Source organism: Danio rerio, chromosome 8 (assembly GCF_052040795.2).
Source record: "Danio rerio strain M-AB ecotype USA chromosome 8, GRCz13ab, whole genome shotgun sequence".
In the NCBI taxonomy this organism is placed as follows: Eukaryota; Metazoa; Chordata; class Actinopteri; order Cypriniformes; family Danionidae; genus Danio; species Danio rerio.
In genome coordinates this window covers 36,154,467-36,176,698 of record NC_141028.1, presented here as the reverse complement: position 1 = coordinate 36,176,698, position 22,232 = coordinate 36,154,467, and the positions used below count along the sequence as shown (strand labels likewise).

Genomic DNA, 22,232 nt, shown 5'->3' with positions numbered 1-22,232 from the left:
ATATTAATAACAATAATAATAATAATAATAATAATAATAATAAATTATAATACTAATGTATGATTAATTTTAATTATTTAGACAGTTGTTATTATTATTATTATTAAATGAATAATACATTATTGTTAAGAACATTATTATTGTTTTCAGCATGCATATTAAAAGGTATGTACTTTCATTAATGAATAACAAGCTTTACATTCTGTTACAAGAAAACATTTATTTCTATTTATTTCATAGTGTGTCGAGAAAGAGAGGGGAGATAAAAAACACAAGTTACTGCTATCCATTTTTAAATAGGATTGAGTATTAAATGAGAAAATGGGTTGGTGAATGTTAGATTAGATGGGGTTTACTCATTAAAGCTGTGGGACTGTTAATGACTTGAGCAGTGCTGCTGAAACGGCACATTCATGAGAGATGAACAGGCAACAGCACTGCATTATGTGCAGCTCACAAACTCCACATTCAAGTTCAAATGCGCCATCTTGGCCTTCTCTGCCTTCACTTTGTGTAAAAATAGCACTAAAAACAACTGTCAGATTTATAGTACGTGTATTGGCAGATTGAGCCTAGAAATTAAACTCAGCGGCTATTACCTTATTGCTCTGTTATCAGCACAGTCGATTCAATGCAAGGAAAGCTCAAGTTAGGAGTGCTGGTGTAGCAAACCACATTCTTTTATTTGTGTTATTTTTGTCCCTTGATTGTATGTAACAAATGTATATTCGCTTTAATATTCACCTCTTAATATTCTCACTTTCAGTGGATTTATGATTTATATTTAGTGTGAAAATGTACGTAAGTATATAAATGTATTTTTTAAATTAGGGGAGACATGTTATATTTAATTATTTATATAACATTTCTTTTAAATTAAGAGGGTCAACAGTAACATACATAATAACACAGAACAAGCATTTTACTTTTTCATATTTTTCTTGAATTTGAAGTTTTTTTGTTTTGTGGTTGTAAAAAATATTGGCATTAGTGCTGCACAACTATATTATTTTAGCATTGATATTGCAATGTGTGCATTCGCAATTGTCACATCGCGACATCTGCAATGTGGTGCTGGGATTATTAATGTTAATCCGCAATGAAGAATGTGCTGTGTTTGCCTTTTATATTACATTTGATTATTCAATAGGGCAGGACAAAATAGGGGATTTGCATGAGGTGGAGCTTCTCATAATGGTAGATTGAACATATATCAATGTTGCAATTCTGAGAAATATACGTGCTGTTAATAAAAAGAATACACCTTATAACTTTTTGAAGCATTTTTCCCCTTTCATCTACAAATATCATGATACTGTGGATGGTTTTCTTGTCATCGCTGATATCGTGATCTATTATCATCGGGGGGCAAAATATCATAATAATATCTTATCATATTGTATTACTGTACCTAAATATCTTTGCTGTTTTCGCTTTGCTATTCTTGCAGTTTCTTTGATTGACTCCTCTACAAGATTATTCCAATCAACGTTATTGATTTTATTCTAAATAGAGCTATTCAAGTCATCTGCCAATATTGAATTCATATCACAGTATAACAAAGCAAATTAAAATATTGCAATCTCAGATTTTGCCAATATCGTGAATATTGGACAGTAATAGATTGAGAAAATAAGAATAAAATAAATGCATTATTATAATTTAACTCAAGCCCTAATAAATCCAGAAACTGGCTTTTCCACGTATTCTCTCATATTTTTAGACACATAGTTAGGCCTGTCATGATATCTGTTTTTTGTTTTATTATATTATTATAATATATAATATTATTGTCATTTTAAATAAATTTAATGCCACTCATTATATAATGCCAGAATGACAATATAATATCACAATTAAAGTGCTCTTCCAAAAAACACATAGTATTTTATTTATAAGAGTAGTTAATTTAATTATAGTGATTTTAACAATTTAATAATTGGAATCAGAATGTGAACAGGCAAATCCTAAAATAATAATAATAAATGTTAACAAATAAGAGCAAGGTGAAACTTAACAGAGGCTGCAATATCTACTAGATCTATTTCCAGTGGTCATGCACCCTAATGAAAATATACTTAAGTAATTTATAGTTAATAGTAATCCTATAGTGTTTTTTAACCATACTGATACTTACACCTCCAATAGAGGTAGAAAGGGTGTGCAGTCAGCTAAAATGTTTTTTTTTTTTTTTTTTGGGCAATATATATTGCATCACCCAAAATGATCGAGGTCATGTCCATGTGTTGTGCGATAAGTTGATTGTGACAGGCTTGCATATAATGATCATAATAAACAATTATCTACATTTTTTTTTACATGTAAAAGACAGACATGGAAGAAAGAATATTAAACACACTATGTGCTATTTTTAAAGAAGTATACTTTGAGTTGCAATAAAAAATGATATTTCAAATGGTGAAGTAATGTTCTATTATCATTCATAATGACATATATTTAGGTACAAATGAAACAACATGCTTATTCTGAACTTATTTTAATAAAATGCATAAAGGAATAAGTAATTTTTTTTAAAGACAGTGTAAAACATCAACCACAATGAAATAAAATGTAGGGCCTGGTGGTTTGAGGAATATAAGTCGAATAAAAAAAAAAAGATAACAATAATTTAAATAAAAAATAAAAGAGATATTTTTGTGGGCTTCACTGTAGACACTGTGTTGTTTTAATGATAGATTCAAATTGTTTAGATAGATAGATAGATGGATGGATGGATGGATGGATGGATGGATGGATGGATGGATGGATGGATGGATGGATGGATGGATGGATGGATGGATGGATAGATAGATAGATAGATAGATAGATAGATAGATAGATAGATAGATAGATAGATAGATAGATAGATAGATAGATAGATAGATAGATAGATAGAAAAAATAAGTAAATAAAATTAGTATTTTGGTCAATATATTTTACAATGTTTTATATCTGCATTCATCAGAAAGTTGCAGACCTCTACAAATCTTTTTTTTTCATTCACACAGGCACCTCATGTTATTAGTCAAGATTAAAAAAAAAAGAAAAGAAAAAGAGGAAGAAAAAAGAGGCTGGAGTGGAAATTTCCTTAATGATGAAGATGGTGGAACTTATGTATCACTCTTAAAAAATGCCCCAATTTCTCTCTGTAAAAAATATGTATCGCAATTGGCTTTTTAATTAATCCTCGTTGGAAATGTGCTGCACAAATGTGTTTTCTTTTTTTTCTGCGAGCAATCTGTTTCTCTTCGTCTCAAGGTTGCTTGACTTTAAACCAGAGTGCAGGAAAGACTAACGGGTGTGCGTTGTAACCCTTTCATAAATCTGCAGGCTTTTCCTGCCCGATTCTAATTAGCAAAGGGCAAAAAGTCTTCTGATCACTTTTTCACCACAGACTACATTAAAACAATGAAAGTGAGTGAAACAGCTGATGTCATACAAGGGTAGGATTAAAATGTCAAGTTATGCTCGACTGCCTTTTTAATTTTATGTTTTTTTTTTGTTTTTTTTTTTGCACTCGACTGTTGCTGTGTCAGACTTCAATGTATTTATCATGTAATTAGTGATTATAATAATATATTCTGTATAATTAGTCTGTAATTAGTCTTTTTAACTATGTAATCTATGGTAAATGTCATTAGGCTATGTTATGCTTAACAGATATATTTAAAATTATACAAACATGAAGAATTACTTGTAATATTATAAAATTGACTTTTTGTTGCTATTGGATGTTTTAATGTACATTTGGTCATTAAAAAAAAAAAAACTTTAAAAATAATTTTGAGATGATTAACAATAAGATGTTTAACATCCCAGTATAAAATTGTAAAAATGTAAATAAAAAAGATTACTTCCATATGTTTTACCAGAAAAAAATAAGTTTTGTTTTTTTACTTCAGAATTCCATATTTAATGCGTCGCCTGCTTTTTGTTTGCAATTTATGATGACATTTGCATTTTAACATTTAAAATACTTGGAATATAGAAATTGATCATTGGTAAGGATAGCAAATGCTTTCAGTTGTTTTGATTGAAAATGTGGGTTATTCCACCAAATGATTGATTTCTTAACTATTCCGAATGTATTTAGCTAATTTAAAGAATTAGTGAAACATAAGTATAAATAAAATTTTTTTTAATATTATTTTAGATTTTTTATATATTATTTTATATTATTTTTATATTATAAAGTCGAAACATTGAACATGTACATTTTGTAAATATTTATCAGGACCCACTTTGTATAAATAATCAACTATTACCTTTTGTTCTAATATTTATATGGAGTATTTGATACAAAAACCTTTTTTTTGGGCAGATTTACATATACTTTAATTTAAATACCTTAACTTAATTACAGCTGTAATACATTTATTTATTTGTAAATCAATTTGTAATTACTATTCACATTTCAAACAAACCTTAAAATATACTAATCATCACCCACCTCAATATCACTTTTGCAATACAACATGAACAAAATAAATACATTGAACCTCACTATTTATCTTTTTTTTTTTTTTAAATACATATTAGTCAAAGACACTTAATATAAAGCAGGACTTTTATTTACTGAGCGATACAGTCTAAAAAATGCTGGAATGTTCATTCGTTCATTCATTTTTTTGTCAGCTCAGTTCCTTTATTAATCCGGGGTCGCCTAAGCGGAATGAACCGCCAACTTATCCAGCAAGTTTTTAACGCAGCAGATGCCCTTCCAGACACAACCCATCTCTGGCAATCATCCACACACACACACTCAAACACTACGGACAATTTAGCCTACCCAATACACCTGTACCGCATGTCTTTGGACTGTGGGGGAAACCGGAGCACCCGGAGGAAACCCACACGAACGCAGGGAGAACATGCAAACTACACACAGAAATGCCAACTAAACTGAGGATCGAACCAGCGACCTTCTTGCTGTGAGGCGACAGCACTACCTACTGCCCACTACGTCGCCCATGCTGGAATGTTTCCACCCATATTTAGGTCAAAAAAGGACAAGTATTTAAATTTTGTATGATATTAATTTATAATTTTAATGTGTTTATTTGTATAGTTGAAACAACCCAGCATTTTATAGAGTGTAATACACTAAAACTTGAACTCCTTAACTCTCACCCTGCTTGTTTTGAACATAGACATGAAAATGACGTTCAACTTAAATTATTATCAATCTTCAATGCTAATCTAAGCTGTCTCATTTCAAAGACACAAATTGTATCTGAAGTGAAACAAGTTCAAAAAGTTAAATGAAACAGAATTTACGTGCTTTTATGTGTATGAAAATAATGTATATTTTATTTGATTAAATATTTATATATTTTATTTTATTAAATAAAATACCTTAGAAAACCTGTTTCAGCCAAAAATTCACAGATAAAGCTAAATAATTTAAAGAAATGATATTCCAAATTTGAAGTTGATATCTCAAAAAAGGTTTTTATTAAAATTTTGTTTGACCGCAGTAATAAACCTCACCACCATATGACATCCAGTTTCCATTGGTGAACATACAAGGGCGCCCCCTATGTTGTGAGGAATATGAATAGTATTTTTTAAATACTTTCGACAATATTTGTACAGTAGCCATGCAATTCAAAAGTAGTTTGGTAATATTCGATTTGAATTTACCCTCTAAAAACATCTAAAGATATTAAAAACTAAATTGCACATGGATTGCTGTAGCAAAGTAATGTTTTAGGACTCTGATACTTGTTGCAAATGAATACTGTATGTAGCTGTTGCTCCGCAATATCTCACAATCAGATAAAGAAACCAGCTATTTTAAGCTTTTAAATGATATTGTTTGTCATGATTGCTCAATGTTTAGGCTACAATATGGTTTAAAAAAAGTAACCGCAAATGATCCCACAGGTTGTAGGGTTTAATCCATTACTCTTCCTGCATAACAAAAACAGTGGTAAAATGTGTATTCAGAAGCAGTCTTTCCAAAAATATATAGTTTGTCATTATTAGATTAGGATTTAATTGCGAAAAAAGGGATTTAAAACTGGCGAGACCATAACAGTTAAGGGGTTAAAACTCACATTAAAGATAGAATTAAATGAATTTAATATAAAGATTAACCAATATAATACTTTAAGAATAACTGAGATAAATAACAATGAGTTATGTTCAATTTTACAGTCAATTGTCAAATAAAAATAAATAAACACAAGTTATAATTTTAACGCGATGGCTTCACAGTTGAAACAACCCAGCATCTTTTTAAAGTGGTAGAAATCCTTTTGGTTTTGACTTCAAAACCTACTGTAAATTAAATCAAAAAATAAAAACATGAAGGTAAAGACATAGACACTAAAACACATTGTAAACCTTCAGTGTTGACAGTCCTGGTGTGTTAACGGTGTGAGAACGCTTCAGTTTTAATCATTTCAACTTTCGACAGCCTCTCAATTACAAGTGATGCGGACAGCAGAAACAAAGGCAAACCCTTTCAACTCTTATCAAGTGTTGATAAGCAGCTTTGTGTGTGTGTGTGTGTGTGCGTGTGTGGACTTCAACATCCGTCGCTCTTTCCTTCAGACGCCTGGAGTCTTTGAGTCTTTGCAAACGGACACACAAAGCGCTGCTCATAATCCAGAGAGCCGAGTGATCACAGGATGTTGTCGCACATTAAACAAGTCCTCCTGTCTGTGGTGGGCTTTTGAAAATAACACTCTGTCATCTGTGTCTGACAGGAGAGATGAGCAAGTTCACTGGCAGAGATATTCGCTGCTCACTTTAGCGTAGAAACACAACACACACCACACAGCGGCACTGCAGAGAGAGAGAGAGAGAGGAGTCTGTGGACGAGAGAAGACCAGTGAAAGAGGAGTCAGAAACAATATGACTGATGGTTTGGGAGACATTACTGTTTTTTGTTGTTGTTTGCTTTTTGTTTTATAGAATTAAAACAACAATTACTTTTAAAATGTAACCGATACAATTAAAGTCACATTAACACTTGGCTTTGAAATCCTATTGAGATTTATGAGACTTAAATATATGTGTTTTATGCAAATAAATGCTCTAAAAATGTTTGGGTTGTGAAAACACAGAGTTGTTTGGGGAAAGGTTGTTAAAGGTAATATTAGAAAAAATCTTTCTAGATTTACTGGATTTTATTAGGTGTGGGTTTGAGAAAAGTTGTTTTTTTGTTTTATTTTATAATATATAGCTAAGCAGGGTTGAGCCTGGTTAGTACCTGAATGGGAGACCACTAGGGAACACTAGGTTGCTGTTGGAAGTGGTGTTAGTGAGGCCAGCAGGGGGCGCTCAACCTGTGGTCTGTGTGAGTCCTAATGCCCCAGTAAAAGTGAAGGGGACACTACACTGTCAGTGGGCGCCGTCTTTCGGATGAGACGTTAAACCGAGGTCCTGACTCTCTGTGGTCATTAAAAATCCCATGGCATTTCTCGTGAAAGAGCAGGGGTGTAACCCCGGTGTCCTGGCCAAAGTCCCACTATCGGCCCTTACGATCATGGCCTCCCAATCATCCCTTTCCACCGAATTGGCTCTATCACTGTCTCTCCACTCCACCAATTGCTGGTGTGTGGTGAGTGCACTGATGCTGTTGTCCTGTGGCTGCCGTCGCATCATCCAAGTGGATGCTGCACACTGGTGGTAGTGTGGAGAGACCCCCCCTCATGATTGTGAAGCGCTTTGGGTGTATGGCCATACACAATAAATGTGCGCGCTATATAAATACACATTACATTACATAATGGTATTTCATAATTTAAAGACTTTTTATTTTAGAAAATAATTTCAGAATCATCTTTTCAGTTGTTGATTGATTCTTGATTTGCCTCATGCTTATTTCATCAAGTTTTGTGGATTTCTGAACTTTAGATGAATACGAACATGGAAGTGACACATTTTGTTGCTTTATGCAAAAACAAATGCAAAAATTTACATTTTTAATTTAAAAAAATGTCATGAGTAGTTTACTCAAAAAATATTTTTTACTCAAACACACAACTATAAATCATAAATCCTGAGAATCTAATTTTCAAGTGGTCTCTTTTTATGTGTTTATGCTATTATTATTATTATTATTATTATTACAAACATGCCATATAATAAACTTTTTTTTTCTTAGTGTAATTTTAATCACAATGCTTTTGTAAAGGATTTCATGGATGTTTAAGGTTCTTAGAACCATCAACCCTTTTTTGTTAAATTCTAAGCTTTTCCAATTGAGAATAATTTTAAATATTTAAAAACTTTTAAAATGCAAGAAATTAATTAAAGTCTCTTTAGTAATATAATTTAAAATCAAATGGACAATTATGAGAGACAGTTGACTGTGGCTGATATTTGGCTTGGCTTTTTGGAAAATACTAAAAAAGAAAAAAAAAGAAACAAACAAAGAAACAAAAAGAACAACAATCTAGTTTAGTAGAACAACCTAAATTTTACATTCAACATACAGTACACTGTAAACGATTTCTTGTTAAATCAACAGTAAGTTACTGGCAACAATTATCCAGTAGCTGCTGTATTTCATAAAACGGTAACATTACTGTAATACTAATTACATTAGTATTACATTTACTGTAAAATGTAATACATCATTTTACTGTTGTTGATTTTTACTGTAACACCAATTACAGTAGTGATACACATACTGCAAAACTGAAAACAGTATTTTATTGTACATTTTTACCATGAAGAACTACGGTATTTTAACGTTACTTTCATTATTACTGTATAGTATTTTACAGTTATTAAATGTTATTTTATTTTATTTAATAGTGCTACTTTATAATGGGTAAAAATGTTCAAAAATTGCACAAGTGTTATTTTAACTGTTCAAGAAATACAAGAAAAATAAAGAAACTGAAACTTTAACTTCACAATAAAGGTTTATTGTGTAAACCATGCTAAAACAGTAGCAATAATTCAATATAACAAAGCAACAGAACACTAATAAACAATTGATCATTAAAACCAGTCAACAATTAATGCATCAAAAATTATTACAATTTTAAAAACAGGTGAAAATACTGCTACAAAACAGGAAATGATGAAGGCCAAATGATGTGGAAAGGGACAGTGAAAAAGGGCAGCAGCACTTCTGATGATCCTGCAAAAATGACAGGCAAAATCAATCACTGAAGTAAAAACTAATCATCCCTCAAACCATTTAATTCATTCAGAAACGAAACACTGCACTGTTGTTTTTTTATACATATATATATATATATATATATATATACATACATATATATATATATATATATAACAGTTATAATATATATAACAGTTTTTTAATTGTTTTTGTTGGTGAAATACAGTTTGTTGTCAATTCACAATTACACTAACGTTAATGGGGAAAAGATCAGCGGGCATTGTTCTTAAAGATTGCTATTCAGGTGTCCACACAGGTGTGTAAAAAATAAAGTCTCATCTTAACTTAATGTCCGACTCTGTATAGCTCGAATATCTGATTCCATGATCACACTACTAGTGCTTCCACGAATTTAAGAGGGGTGAACACAGTTCATTCTCACTTTAAGAGGCTACATTATTTAAATTAAATAAATAAAAATAATCTAATTTAACGTGACTAATGTTAATTAAATACTTTTAGGCTTTTAACACGTATAAATCCACTTCTAACTTACAGATAAGATTGCGTTAGAGAACATGAAAGCCGTGGGTGATTTTTTAAAATAATGCTAATGATGAGTTACTGATATTTGGTTTGCATAAAACAAAGTAATCACTAAGCATTCATTTTTGGCAAAATCTGCAGAGAGGCTTAGCGACACGAGGAAATGTGTTAAAGTTGAGTAGAGAACTAAAGAGCAGTCTAGCCTACTTCATGAAATGTTTGTGGTAATATTCTGCGGTCAATTCGTGTTACTGTATTTTAATATGCAGCAGTGATGGCATGTCAGCGAGACAAATAAACATTTTATCGAGTCATTTCATACAATTTATTTATTTATTTTTTTTTTTATACAAACCCTCTAGTGACATTTCCTCAAACTAAATCATCATAACGTTACTGTGCACAACATCAGTAAAACGTTGAGAATAATTTAAATACTTAATTTTTTAAAACAGTCACTGCTGATTACAAACTAACATTAAAGCTAAGCTTACAGAAATCCTGTATGCATGACAATATAAAGATTTATTACTCACTGATGTCGAAGCACTTCCAGGTCATCAGAAATGTAGACAGGACAGAATGTGTGCTATCAAATGAGCTCTTGTGCAGCCTTTGTTGGACATCCAGGTAGTATGTTCACCCACACTGTAAGAAACAAAAACAGAAACAATTTATTAAAATGTGAGGGATAGTAAACATGTTTGGTCTACAGAGAGAAGAAAATGTTTACTTTAAGCATTGATCCTAATGAATCTATTTCTGAACTACATTTATCCTTATCACGGAAACAGCATTTTTGAGCTTTTAGACCAGGGGTGCTCAACCTTGTTTGCTTTAAATTAGAATTAAAACAATAAATCTCTATGTCAAATAAAATACTTCAGATCTAAATAAAGCAGGTGCTTTTACCTAAAGGTTCCTTCCCTCCAGTTAGTTTGGCTGCAAATCCCTCCACATCTGTGCTTTATTCGGTTCTTGTCTTAAGAGTAACTGGTGTCACATTCCAGGTTCATCACAATCTGGGCTAGAAGGACAATATGACAAAAGACAAGACACATATAAATAAAAGTCTCAGAATAAAATATTTAAAGGATAGTTTACTATTTTGCCACTATTTACTCCACGTGTTTTAAACTAGTTTGAATTTCTGTTAAACACTGAAGCAGATATTTTTAAGAATGTTAGTAACCAGTAACTATTGACATCCATATTTGAACCAAATTTCTTTAAAAAATACGAGTTTGTGTTCAACGGAACAAATTAAATATATAACTATTTTGAAACAAGTGGAGGATGCCAAAGATGCTATTATTTTCATTTTGGGGTGAACTGTCCCTTCAATTCAAGTGTCAAGCAATAGTCATAAAAACTGATGTGTCGCTTGAGGAAAACTAAATCAAGTACCTTCTTTGAACAAGCAGAATCATTATGCCATTGTATTCAGTGATTCTCTTTTACATTTTCCCACTATAAAACGATAGCTTCAACATGCAATCCATGTTAAGACAAAAATGAATAGCATAAAATAACATATTGAACTAAACTTACAGTTTCCAGGCTGTTTGAAAAAACAAACAAACACATATGCCCAGTAAAATTGCTAATAAACACAAAGACAACAGTTATAGAAAAAAATGTTTGTCTAATATTTACTCAGCACTTGGTAGGCAAATAGCATAGCCGTGGCTGTTTTAACTCCAGATGTTTTTTTTTACTTAAAGTTTTCTTAGGAACTGCTGGAAGAAGAAAAAGAGGTTGTACATGAAACTCCTCACAACAAATCTGTGAACAACTTGACATTTAAAAATCTAATCAAAATGAGGAAGACATCGACATTACCTTGAATAATCAAGTGAGGAGTGATTGGTTGCATCAGTTTTTCAACATCAATTACTGTAGCTGAAAAACAGATAAATATAATAAGAGTAAAATAAGACTTAACATTAATTAATCTATATCTATGGTACAACCATACCAATCTGTATGGGGTTAAAATACATTTGTACACAAATCATTCCCTGACCCCATCAATTTCTCTTAGATTAGGATGGATATGACTTTGGCTTATATCTGTGTACTCAGAACGTACACTCACCTCAGGTACACCTGAACACCAAAAATTAAATGTACAATTAATGACACACTATACATCAAGCTCATTAACATTATTGAGAAATAGACAATTAATATGTATTTTGTTAATATTAACGTTAGCTTAAAATAATTCAACTGCATTTAATTTTCAGCTCCATTTAATAAAACAGTTAAGACTCATTTCATTATGAGTTTAGTTTAAATAACTAACTTACAGTTGAAAAATTTTACCATAATGATAGCTTAGTCATAATGACTAACGTTATGTGAAGACCAGAGCTTACCTTAACGGTAAACGTTTAACTTTTCATGGTGACTTCGCCTTCATCTCAGTGTTGTGCTGAAATAGAGAATTCATTAATGCAGTTACAATAAGTTGAAGTTATGTTTTTCAGGTAACTTAACGTATGGTCAAAAACTCACTCAAGATAAACTTACTGTATCTAAGTTAATACCTCGCAAACACTACAATGACCGCTTGGCGTCTGTTATTTCTTGTTTAAAATACCGTTTGTTAACGGATAGCGTGACATAACATAAGAACCTACAACTAATGTCACTTGGTTAATTCTTTTAAATTACACACACAATACACAGAAATACTTATAAAACAATCCTTTAACGGACAGAATTTGACTTTAAAACACTTACCGAGGATGAAGTCGCTGGATGAAAGACGACAGGTGAATTTCAAATTAGGAGAGCCGTTGCCTGCATGTCGAGTCGTGTCCGTTCGGTTCTATGAATCGGCTCCTTAGTGAACAGTAAAGAATCGAATCCGCCTAAAACAGACTCCTTTTTGTATATGATTCATTACTATTTCGTTATACTGCTTGGCCACAAGCATTTATACACTAATTATACACTAACGTTAATTGCATATTGCTGAATGTGCTTGTGAACACGTGTGATCAAATAATTCCCGAGCAAACGGTTTAATACGATTCAGAGTCGCTCGAGTGCTGAACCGAACCAGTGCAAACGTGATATTGATTACAATATAGTAACATTGTTTTTTATTCACTTTACCAGCGAAATTATTACATCTGACCTTGACAATACGAATAAAGTTCGTTTGAAGTGTTTTGAGAATTAATATTTTTTTCTCCCAGAATTCATTTCACATCAACAAGCAAATGGTAATGGCGGATGAGAAAGCCCAGCTAATATTATAAATATTGCGTTTAATATGTCACGAAATGAAATTTTAACAGTGTTTCATGCGAGAATGTAGTTCTTACAAACTTAAATCTGTGGTTTATTTATAGATATCATGTGTAAATTGTATGCGTGCTTTGCCGATAGCGGAGATTCTGACCTCCAGGGTGTCCATCATCACTCATGTATCCGGCGAAACGAGGTTATAATCGGCTAGACATGCCCCGGTCTTAGATGGCTCTATAATGAATGTGTTATGAAATTTAGTTTTAACCGTTTTTCATGCGGGAATGTAGTTGTTTTAAACTCAAGTCTGTGGTTTATTTATAGAGATGGTGGGTATTTTAAAATATTGTTTTGAAAAAGCGGAGATATGTGACCTCCATGGTGATGTAGGGTGCCCTAACCTCATGAATCCGTCTAAAGCAGGCTGGTCATTATGACATTTAAGCTAACTTGGTTTCATGAATCAATTACTTTTGTTCCAGTTTACGTTTTGGTTAAGCACAAAGTTATGTCGATTAAAAATGATTTAATATTTTCATGTTAACCTTATAAAATTAAGGTGCAGTACACCCAAATATGGAAAACCAGGGGACAGCTTTATGCAGGGAACAGTCTGAAGAAATAGGTTATTTTATTTTTCTTCACAAAATACTTTGTCAAAAAAAATTAACATATTAAAAATATAAAGTGTGTGTAGAGTTTTTCATGGTCATTTGCAGTACTGTATTTAGATGCACAGTAACTGATTTTTTCCCAAAATTCATTGTAAAATCTGCAGTAGCATACTGTTAATCATGTTCACAGTATGGAAATGTTGAGAATACATTATCATGCTGTGAAAACAGCAATATATACAGTAACACACTGTGCACAGCTTATACAGTAAACAACTGTTGAGAAATGCAGTATAATACCGTGAAAACAACAGAAATCGTTTACAGTGTACACACATGCAAGGAAGAACCAAAACAAACAAACAAACAAAAGTATTATTCTTTCATTCATTTGTTCATTCAATCAAACAAATACTTTTTTTCTAAGTGTGAAGAACATTAAAAAAATGACACTTTTATTTAATTACAATTAAATTAACTTTAAATTAGTGAGTTAAATTAGTGAAAAGTACCATTGATGTTTAAGGTTCTCCATTAAACCAGCAAAGCATTTATAAGACTGCCAGTTTTTTTTTTTTAACAGATTGCTCTGAAATCATATGAGCATTTATGACACATAATATGTGTTTTATGCAAATACATGCTCTAAAATGTTACGGTTGTGAAAGCACTCAGATTTGTGAGGGAAAGAGTTGTCAGAGAGATACTAAAATTAGATCTAAAATTGAAAAATGTAAATGCGAGACTAAAATATATAGCAGAATCAAGTTTAGCAGCAGTTAACATTTTAGAATTAAAAAGGATTCAATTAAAAAAAGATGCCAGGATTTTTTTTTTTTTTCCGTTTTTTTACTTTTAAAAATAAAGGTCGTTTACTGGCATCAGTGGTTTGATGAAGAACCTTAACATAACGGAAACATTTCATTGCACAATAAGATATAGAAAAATGATTTAGATCATTAAAAATGTTCTTTACACTGGCTTTACACAAAGAACCTGAGTGCAATTTTCAGTGCAAGTTCTGTACTGGCTACTGTAGCTGAATGAATAAGTGCATGAATGAATGATTAAAGCAGAAAAAATTTCTTTAGAATGGGAAAGTATTTATCCTTTAGTCTAATCTTTTTACGGGCATTTATGAGAAACATATATTTTTGTAAATATATCCTTTAAATGTACTGCATCCAATACACTGAAATCCCTAATAAGTTGACTGAACTAAATTGATTGAGTAAACTCGTTGCCTCAGTTTAATTGAGTAATGGAGTCTCCCAAAATTGGCATATTTAAGTTTATTTAACTTGCCAGTTTTGTAGACTATACTTAAATTGTTCAGTTCACCAAACTTAGTATTCAGTTTGGTGAACTGAACAATTTAGGTATTGTCTACAAAACCGGCAAATACATTTTAAACCAAAAATAAGTAGCCATTTATTCACATTATGATGAATAATTATACCTGAAACCATTTGTTTTCTGATTTAAAAAGTACCTTGCACTGAAAAGGTTGCGCATATTGGAATTTTACTGTCAAGACTACATTTGTGAAAATGACCTTAAGGATTATTTATGATTTTGAGCTCCCTACACTTGAAATCTGAAGTTTATGCATTGTCCAGGTACATAAGGTAAATTAACTCATATTTTTACATCAATATGCTTTTAAAAAAAATCTGCTGTTTTTGAAAGTTGCATACAATGTCACCACTCACACAAAATCTGCAAAAACTAAAGCTCCTCACTGAAATCATCATTCAAACAAAATTGCATCATTGCATTATAAGTAGTTTTTAAACAGCTTTACTTTGATTACTGCTGTAAACAAATCAGCACTGCAATAACTAATATTACTTTATCATCTATTGTACAGAAAAATATCACACATTGAATAAATTATCTTTTAATAAATCATAAGGAGAAACTGAGAATTTCAATTGGTCTCTGTATGTCTGAAACAAAACTTTCCATCTATTTATTGGAGTACCTTTAAAAAATCAATTTGAAGAAAAAATTGCCTGACTTTAGTTATGTTAATCTATTGGCCCTCTTCATAAAACATTATAATAACAGCAGACAAGCGCTGCACTTATGGGTGCTACTTTATTATCATTAATAGGGTAGACAAACAGACAAATACCACACAAACTGTTTTAAAGACAGTGAGTTTTCCTCCAAAATTCAGTATAAACTCCCTCAATTTGATTGTGATTTATTTGGCATCTCAACTGATTTGAATCGTAACAAATTTGAATCGATTTTCAAATGGCTCACTGCTTCATCTCTCTAAAAGAGGGCCCAAGACAGAGCCTTGAGGGACAATAACAACAACAAACAAACAAAAAAAAAAACTTTGAAACCAATTTCAAAAGTTTGCATGATTTTATCAAATCACTGTGTTATGTTAATGATAGATTCAAATTGTTTAGATAGATAGATAGATAGATAGATAGATAGATAGATGAACCTTCTACCATAGTTTATAGATCTATAGTAATCATATCCCAACAAAGAAGCTTTATTTTAAAGTCTGAAAGAGAGAATTGTGTATAAAACCCTCCACAATCTGCAAGTCGTCTCCCATCAGCCTCAGGATTATGCACATTAGGCTGATTAATAGCTTCCGCCACCAGATTACTTGATTTGATAAGCAGTACAACCCATCACGAACATAATACATCACAAATTGTTTTGTCAACAATTTATGGTACTATTTATCAAATGACCATCGCCACTCGCTGAGTAATAGTGTCATATCTGACATTATGTCAATAGAGAAGTTGAGCTAAGGGCAGCCGGGCTGCAGTGATTTAGACACACTGTGTGCTGACCTGCGTCGATGTTTAATTCATAGCAGATGAGCAGAAATAGATGGATTACTGTTCCTAGATCTGTTTAAAGCAGAAATGGGTAGGAGTGGCCGGGTTGGTATGCCAGTCACATACCTGGTTCTGGTATAGAGTTAATATCTGTGAACCTACCTTTGTGCTGAGAGGAGACATACGCTTCAAGTAAACATTTGAGAGCAATGTGTTGTTTTATACAAATACATATTTTAAATTTTTAACTTTTATTTCAGTGTTTTCACCTCAACATTTTATATTTTATATTTTAAGTGATTTTTATTTGCAAAATGTTTTTTTAATATCTCAAATTTCAAACATGTATTATAAATACATTTTGTGTTAATGTGAAAAAGTTCACCCAAAATTTAGTAATAGTCCATAATATACTTGTCTTCAAGCCATCCTTGGGATTTGGATTTTGGACTTTGTTCTGCTAGACGAACACAATCAGCATTTTATCCTGACTTTTTTATGCTGTATAATAGTGTTGGATAGTGACTTTTATTTTGAAGATTCCAAAAGCACATTAATCCATCATCAAACTAACCCATACGCCACCAGGGGGTTAACGATAGGAAGCAGACTGATGGATTTTTGAGTCCGATTTTAAATGTTTAAATTACTGACTTCCACTAGCGTCTGAAAGTATGTTATGTTATGTTATGTTATGTACGACTGACATACACAACTCAGGCTCATTCTGAAAACGCACCTCTATATTAATTACTGGAGACTGTGAAATGCAGAGGTAAGCGGTCAGCTGGTGAGCGCGAAAAGGAATGGCATCATATCGCCCCATAGTGTTCATTTAAGAAATGAAATGCAGACATATGTATCTCTGGCTACATAATTCATGATCTCTAGAAATGTATATAAGGCTACGTTTTCAGAATGAGCCTATGTTGCAACCACAACATGTGCTAAAAACATTATCTTTGGGTCAGCTAATACTTTAAATGTAAGTTAAGCTTTAATGACTGAATTTGTGGCATACTTTTATTGCTGACTAGTTTTTTGTTAGGTCATCTTTGTTAGCGTTACTAATAAACATTAGCTAAAATAACAGGCCAAGACGATAATGCCAAGGTTCCCTAGTAAAGCTCGAACTTACTGTATAAAATATCTGTACCTTCAATGCAGTGTAAATTACTTCTTGGATGAAATAATCTGCCAAAGTTAATAAACATAAACCTGTTAGCTCTGGTCCTTTAAATAATGTTGACATTAATGTTAGCTAAGATTAATAGATTTTATAAAGTAGTTCATGATTGCTAATTTGATAACTAATAGTAATAATAAGGAAATATTGAGCTTTAAAGTCTTTGCATTTAATAAACCATTAATGTTATGAGGATCATATTTTTAATAGAAGTAATTTTTAAAGATTGATAATGTAAATTAGTTGTCCCAAGAAAATGTGAATACCTCATTTTGGTCCCACTTTATATTAAGTGGCCCTAGTATGTACATACATTAAAATTAATAATTCAGTTCAATTCCCCTTTATTTTTATAGCGCTTTTACAATGTAGATTGTGTCAAAGCAGCTTCACATAGAATGTAAAAGTAAATTGAAACAGTGTCAGTCCAGTTTCCAGTGTTTAAGTTCAGTTCAGTTTAGTTTAGTTCAGTGTGGTTTAAAAATCACTACAGAGAGTCCAAACACTGACGAGCAAATCCATTGATGCGCAGCTCTACTTCTCTAATAATAGGTTACAATGTACTTATTGTGTAAAGACATGTTTTACATTGTAGTTATGCTTGATTAAACACCTGTATGTAATTACATTTGTAATTAATTTTTGTAACATTTACATAGTTGACCATCCTGTAAACCTTAACCCATGCTTAAACCTACCCATACCACCAAAACTGTCCCTATAAGAGCACCAGAAGTAGACTGCAATACATTATGAACACATTAAGTATGTTGTGTTATATTTTGATGTAAGAACACAGTATTTAAGGGCGCTTAATATAAAGTGGGACCCTAATTTTAGGCACACAAATCATAGAAGGTAATGTAGTGTTTATATATGTTATAATTTACTGTATATACTGACTGGCCTTGATATTTTTTTATTTTTTTTTATCAACATTATACCATGAATGTTATCAATTGAGCTTAACTTGCACTGAACCCAGATTGTTTTCTTTCAGAAACACCACTTGATAAATTGTTCACAAAAACAAGTCTTTCTAGGTCAGATAAACACTCCATATACGATAAGACTTGGCAAATTGTACCAAAAATCAATAACAAGTAGGAATAGAAGACATTCAGGCTGTCCTTGCAAACATTTTCAAATCAAAGAGAGTTCAGTACAAGAAAAAAAAAAAAACACCTCATAACAAAATCGTTGTTTTTTTTTGTTTCTCAGTGCGAAAGAGGGAAAAACAGGAAAAATCCTACCTTTTCACATAATTATTCTAGTCATCGGGTTGATCAATTTAAATTTAAATAAACTGCAAATTATACTTGTCTAGCTTTTTCCACATGAAATATTTCAGGGTATTTATATTTATAACCAAAACTACAACTAAAAACAAAATAAAGTTTTGTTGCATGAAAAAATAGAAGGAAACATATATTGTCAAAAATGAAGTTTATATATTTCAGCTAGTTACAAAGAAAACATTTACACGTTTTTAATGTTAAACTTTTACTATTTTTTATAAAAATTAAAACATTTGAAAACGAAACTGTTATAAAAATGCCAAAAATTGTTTTATGCAGCAAAATACTTATACCTTCTCTATGTGAAAACAACACCCACAGAATCTCACCCCTTTAAATAATCATTCCAGTCTTCTTCACAATGTTTAAAAAAAATCTACATTTTTGATTAATTGTGTTAGGATTCAAGCTTTTTGCATTAAAAATTGCAGTGTTATATTTGTTTATTAACCAAAACTATATTTTGAAATCTAAAATCTAAAAAAGTAAATAAATATATAAATAAATAAATATGAAACAAACTTATTTACTTTCAGCAACTTGCAAAGAAATTTTTTTTTTATTTAGTCTGAATTAAAACTGAAGCAACTGAAAATAAATTAAAAACTATTAAAATGACAAAAACACACAAAAACATAATCAACCAATTTTACATAACACATGTCACTTCCAAATGCAAAAAAAACACACACACAACAACACACCCACTTGAAATCCCACCTCTCCACATAATCACCCCAGTCATCATGATGGTCAACAATTTCTGTCTTGCTTGTTTTACGATGTTGTCAAAACAGGTCTGCTCACCTTCATAATTTGACAATCTTTTCCGGATTGCTTGCCCTTGGAACGAAGGCCGTCATCAAGAGGATCAATGCTGCTCCAGAGATTGGCCTGCGACTGGAAAATAAATTCCACAGCAGAAAAAAAAAAAAAATCACTTCCACAGGTACGAGGAGCAGCGCCGGCTGGTAAATATGGCTGGCGTCCAAAGCACCACCGGCTCGTCTTAAAGGTTACAGTCACTTCCCTGTGCTCCAGTGTTAACAGAGCTTTCCCTCTCTGGGTTTATGGGCTGTATAATAATTTTAAGCAAAGTGAAGAGAGTGTTTCCACAGGAGATGTTGGAGGAACAGCTGCGGGCCGGAGAGGAGGACAAGTGGAGGATGATTGATCACGGGGAGCGGAGAGGCTGTGTACCTCTCACCTTCCCCCTGCGAGACTCCACGTCTGTCCTGATCCCTTACATCTGCTGGAGCTGGAGGAAGAAGAGGACGAGGAAGAGGAAGAGGCCCGGCTGGGTACACTCACTGCTAGGGCTATGCAAATACGTAAATTTTCAATGAAATAAAATAAATTCAACCTCAAATTCAACATTTAATATAAAAGTCAATCTCAGGGCATCGCATACAGTACAAACATTGTGTTTTTGTGCCCTGAGAGAGGTTTCAAGCCGAAATGCTAAAGTTTAAAAGAAAATATTTTGTAGTTTCTTTCATAGTTCTTGCATAGAAACTATTAAATATTTTTAATTAAATTCAATGAAATGTAAAAGAATTTAATTCATTAAATTTAATCAGATAAAAAATAATTAAAAACAATATAAAGCATACACAAAACAAATCGATAAGATTATCTAAAATCTAAAAGTAAAAGCAGATTATACAATGCTAGTTTCTCAATGATTTTAAAATGGCACTGAATTGCACACATTTTGATTAATTAAATATATAAAATACTATTAATAATAATGTCAATATTATGTATTGTCTAAAACTTTACATAGCTGCAAAGAAAAATAAATAAATCTGAATTTAAATCTAAAACAAATATAAAATTATATTTACTTAAATATTTAAATAACAAAATTGATCATTTGTAGGTCTATATTTTATAATTATATTTTATATAAACTTAAAAAGACAACAAATACACAACGAAATTACTGAAAAAATGCAGATATAAACAGATTCCCCAAACATTCTCCCAACAGTCCTTCATAGTGACTCAACTAATCATTTACGTTACCATTTTATTGAAATCGCTAACTCATTCAGAAAGGAATTTGTTGAACTCAAATGATTCATTCAAAAATCACCGAACGATTCAAAAATTAAACAATAATTGACTTTTTGACTTTAAACATTATTTTTTGACTCATTTAATTAAATAATTGCTTGTTCAAACTTGTTCAAAGTTTTTTTGACACAACTTGATTGTTTTATGTTCAATCTAAACAATTAAGTTTAGTTAATCTGTGTTTGTGTTGGGGCAGCATGGTGGCTCAGTGGTTAGCACTGTCACCTCACAGCAAGAACATTGATGGTTCGAGCCCTGGGTCAGTTGGCATTTCTGTGTGGAGTTTGCATGTTCTCCCCATGTTGGCGTGGGTTTCCTTCTGGGTGACCCGGTTTCTGACATGTTCTATTGACCTTATTCTCCGCAGACGAGCGGGCGCTGCCATTTGAATCTTTTTGGCACGAGACTTCCGGTCTCATTCACTTCCATTCATTTTTAGACATTAAAAAATGCTCGTTTCGCTGTTTGATGTTGCAAACTGATATTTTTTTGTTATATTATTCTACTTGGTCAGTATAGTCATGCAAACATTTGTTTGTAGAGCAAGTAGTTTGACCGTTTTTTGCCGTTTATTATTCTTTGTCATCTCTCCCATGGGCGACTGAAACGGAAGTTCTAAGACAATCGCGAAAACAGGCGCACTTCCGCATTTTAGAATAAGGTCAGTATTGACCGTGTGTGTATGGGTGTTTCCCAGTGCTGGGTTGCGACTAGAAGTGCATCCACTGCGTAAAACATGCTGGATAAGTTGGTGGTTCATTCCGCTGTGGCAACTCCTGATAAATAAAGAGACTTAGCCGCAAGAAAATGAATAAATGAATAATTTGTGTTGGGACAACGTGAAAGAATTGTGTGAAACCCAGCATTTTTTTAGAGTGTTGCAAGTGAGTGTGTTTGTGAATTAGTTTAAAAGTTGAATATGAATCATTTCACTTGCATATATTAATTTGAACACAATAGCTATTGATGTTCACTGAAAGATGCTGCAGCATTTGATTCAGTTTATCTTCATTTAGATGATGATCAAAACCAGACAAATCTTGTGTATAGTGTAAGTTATTCAGTATTAACTGCCTTTTTATTACAGAAACATCATAAATGCTTAATTATATGTTTTTAAAATAATAATAATAATCCAGTGTCAAACACAGTTTTTGTAACCGATACATCAAATGCCCTGCGCTCTAAAAAAAAAAAAAAAAAAGAGAAAAGAATGCTAACGTTTTTATCAGGCTCTCTTCAATGATTTAAGAAACGTTAAAGATCTTCTTTTGCAACCTGAGGGGCCTATTACTTTTTAACAGGACATTGTTACTAACCTGTCAAAAGCAAGCGACACTTTAT

The 22,232-nt window shown here is 31.9% G+C and overlaps 2 long non-coding RNA genes across 4 annotated transcripts in view; one reads left to right on the top strand and one right to left on the bottom strand.

The window, feature by feature from the left end:
• The window catches only part of LOC141375665 (uncharacterized), a 60,917-nt gene that overhangs the window by 21,062 nt on the left and 17,623 nt on the right, over window positions 1-22,232 (top strand). The window contains exons 2-4 of one of the 2 annotated variants that reach the window (XR_015498221.1): window positions 6,714-6,871; window positions 19,607-19,824; window positions 19,928-20,110. This is a non-coding gene — a long non-coding RNA (uncharacterized LOC141375665). The remainder of the gene's footprint in view (window positions 1-6,713; window positions 6,872-19,606; window positions 19,825-19,927; window positions 20,111-22,232) is intronic. The other variant, XR_015498222.1, reaches the window with a different exon arrangement.
• LOC137490336 (uncharacterized) lies at window positions 8,864-12,865 on the bottom strand. 2 transcript variants are annotated; one of them, XR_015498204.1, is made up of 6 exons: window positions 12,383-12,865; window positions 12,016-12,071; window positions 11,477-11,536; window positions 10,547-10,661; window positions 10,171-10,282; window positions 8,864-9,103 (listed from the first exon to the last, which is right to left on the bottom strand). It is a non-coding gene; the product is annotated as an uncharacterized LOC137490336 (long non-coding RNA). The 2 variants fall into 2 exon arrangements; XR_015498205.1 differs by having other exon boundaries at window positions 10,547-11,373; window positions 12,383-12,505.